This window comes from Castanea sativa, chromosome 1 (genome assembly GCF_040712315.1).
Source record: "Castanea sativa cultivar Marrone di Chiusa Pesio chromosome 1, ASM4071231v1".
In the NCBI taxonomy this organism is placed as follows: domain Eukaryota; kingdom Viridiplantae; phylum Streptophyta; class Magnoliopsida; order Fagales; family Fagaceae; genus Castanea; species Castanea sativa.
In genome coordinates, this window is record NC_134013.1 from 45,511,263 (window position 1) to 45,515,000 (window position 3,738).

Consider the following 3,738-nt stretch of genomic DNA (forward strand, 5'->3'; position numbering starts at 1 on the left):
TGTTTTACTTTATGCTTTGTAGAATTTTTTTAAGGTGTTTTGTCGCTTGTTTGAGCTTCATTTCCCATTCATGTTGTACCCCATATGCATGCTATCCTTGTTCACATCTTTCTTGCTTTCCCTCATTCTTCTTGATCCCTTTGTCTACTCATGACAAAAAGGGGGAGAGTATACTGGAGAGTATACTAGAGAGTCTATTGGACTCGTGCACATTTGTGGGGGGAGAAATTCCATAGGGGAGATGCATGTACCAAGGGGGGAGAACACATCCTTTTATAAGAAAACCATGTTTTGTTTTGTGGTTGATCAAGTTACTCATATGTTTCTCATCTTGCTTACTTGATCGCAATTTACTTGTCCTTTTTATTACTTGCTTTACCTTGAGGGTCTAATGTGTTTTGTTCAAGTATTTCGGGATATAGTTATTTTGCTCCAAATTCAATAGGTTTTAGATTTAGGTGTGAGTGAGTTTTGCCATTGTTCCTAAACTCACGTTTAAGTCTAAAGTTTGTTATATGGTGTTTTTGTCACAGAATAGCCAAAGGGGGAGATTGTTATGTTATGATTTTTCACACAACATTTATGTTGGCTTATTCCATGACAAAAGGTATTGTAATTGCATTAATTTATTTCCTTTTAATTTGTGGGATTTTATTGTAATGGATATAGTATTAAGTTGGTGAAGATTGCTCAAGAAGTTGATTTCTCGATTTGGCTCGTGAGTGGTGTAACCCGCAAAGGTCATATAAGAAGCACATGCTGGAAGCTAAAGACTCGATGAGTTTCGCTACTCATCTTGCGACTTGGCCAACTCGTGAGATGAGCCACAAAATGCACTAACCAGTTGGATTTTAAGTGTGACTTTCCTACCCTTCACCCACACTATATATACCCTCATTACCCATAAAAGTATAAGGAGGCCATTGAGAATAAAACCCTAGAGAGGTTTCTACAACACCCACCATTAATTTATTTCCTTTGTAGTCTCTTCTCCTCCCCTCTCCCATTGTTATACCTTGGATATTTGTGCCCAAATACAACCCACGCCTACTCAAAGTGTAAAGAGTGATTTAGAGACTGGAAAGCATTGGGGATTTGCCAAAATAAGCCGATGAGACTTGGGGATGCAATTGAGCGATATTGCGGGATTTGGGAAGTTAGAGAAGAAAAGACTTGGAGAAGTCTGTTGGTAGCTGGAGCTTGAAAGACCCAAGTACTTTGGGTAGATTAGGCGTGGAGGCTCTTTTTGGTATCCTTGTACTCCAACTTATTCGCTGAATTCTTTAGTTTCCTCTTCCATAACATGTCTCGGTATTATCTTGTGTTTGTATCTATCTTCCCTTACTCTTCAAGCTTTATATTTATTGTTGCTTGCTTATGGTTATGACTCAAAGAATCATTCTAGTTATTGTGTATTATTTACTCCTGTTCTGCGCACTTAGATAAGTTAGAATAAAAGCAATTAAGCCGTGTTCTTAAAATTACGGGTCTAAACAAGTTATAGTGTTTTACCCTATTTGAGCTTTCATATATATATATATATATATATATATATATATATATATATATATATATATATATATATATAAAAGTTGATAGGCTAGTGTTTGGTTTGAAAATAAGTTGAAAATTGTTTTCAGATGTTTGGTTTGCACAAAAACTTATTAACATTTCGTGCATAATTCAAAACATGTATAATATGTAAATTGTGCAAACCAACTAGTGTAGTCAATATAAATTGAAAAAGCATGTATGAATTTGGTTTTCTAACTTTTTTATTTTTATTTTAAGGACTTGTTATTCTAATGCTGCAATAATTTGTATAAGTTAAGCCTTGACACACCAGATACTATAAGATTAGTTGTCCAATATTATTTTGTGGGCTCCCCATTATTTATTCAAATTTATAGCTACGGGTGTTATTGATGACCTCCATCTTCAAACAATCCATTTCCAATTTGGATTTGACATACATATTTACGCCTACACCCACACAGCTCTTGGCTACTAGATGAGTTAATTATAGGTTTATTTGATAGCGACTTTAAATTAAGTTGAAAAAGTATCTTTTGACTTCCCTTATTTAGCTTAACTTGATATAGATTTTTTTTTTTCTATAAAATTTTAGCAAAATCATGCCAGGCTATGAACAGATTGTTTTACTTCAACTTCACTTTGTTTGTTTCACTTAAAAACTTATGTGAAGATAGTTTCCCCTAGGGTGTTCACCAAATCACACAAACCACAAAAATATCACCAAAATCGCTGGCAAAATAGCATAACCACACCGTACCATAAGTAGCAGTGCACCACACCGCACCCTTTCTATATATTAATATATTTTTTTTAATATTAAATATATTATTAATAGTTTAATAACCCTAGTTTTCCAAAGAAAAAAAGTTCAATAACCCTAGCATCTAGCTGCTAGGGTACTATACTATTACGATATCAAATACACATTATTGATAATTCAATACCCTAACGACTAGCCATTTAACTCACTGTATTAGCTTCTAAAAAAAAAAGAAAAAAAAAGGCGTATCACTCCCTCACTCCCTGTCTTTGAGTCTTAACCCTCAGGATCATTCGTTCAAACCTTACCACCTCATTTTAAACAATTTCTTGTTGGATTTACAATTAATACTTGTTTTGGATTTGTAGTTCATTTCATGCTTTTCTTTAGACTTGTTTACATTATGGTTTTGATAATTAAAACTTGAAATTAGTAGGCATGACTAGCATTGCTTTAAGTATGGGTAATTCTTTTTTGATTTGTACCTAGTGTTTCACATAAACTCTTTGCTTCATATTCTTGATAAAAAATGAAGAGTATTAGATTTTGACAATTAAAACATTTAAATAGCTTGCAACTGTACCATGTTCAAATTACTTGACTTCATTTAATGTTGTATGTATAATCTGAGATAGTGATATTACTGATATATGTTGAATTGTATGGTAATATATGTTGAATGTTTATATAGCAGATATATTACACTACAAGAAATCCGGGTTTAGGTGGCTTTTTTTTAGTAGCGTTTTTTAAAACACCGCTATAAATGGACTATTGCAACGTTTCAAGCTAGCACTACTAAAGAGTGAGCTATAGCGGTGTTTTCTAAAATGTTGCAGAAAATGTAGATTTAGCAGCATTTATTTGGCTTATAGCGGCATTTTGAAAACGTCGCTATATGTTTTTCCAGAAATTTAGTTTCCCGCACAAGTTTCCCACTTTTTTTTTTTTTAGCTTCCCACTTCTTTTTCTTTTTTCTTTTTTTTTTTTCCCCCGTAAACTCGATTTTCTATTTTCTTTTCTTTATTCTCTTCATTCGACACTTTTCTCCTCTTTTCCAATAGCTCTCTCTCCCTCTTCTCACTCTCCCTCACACCACCACACCACCCTCTCGCCACCACCACCCTCAAGCCTCCACCACCCTCACGCCGCCACTCTCCCTCACACTGCCAATCACCACACTCCTTTACATTTCCGTTTGCATGGCCACCTCCTCAGGCCGCTGATCTGCTAGCCACTGCTCTAGCCTAGCCTAGCCACTGCGGCCGTCGTCAACCTCTATACCCATTCCTAGTTGAGACTTTGAGAGATTTTGAGGTATTATTTTCCAATCTCTTCCATAATATTCAAACTTCATGTTATTTCTTTTCCATGAGATGAAGTTCTGCTAGAGTTTGAATTAAACCTGGATTTTGTTTTTCATATCAAAGGGGTGTATTCTT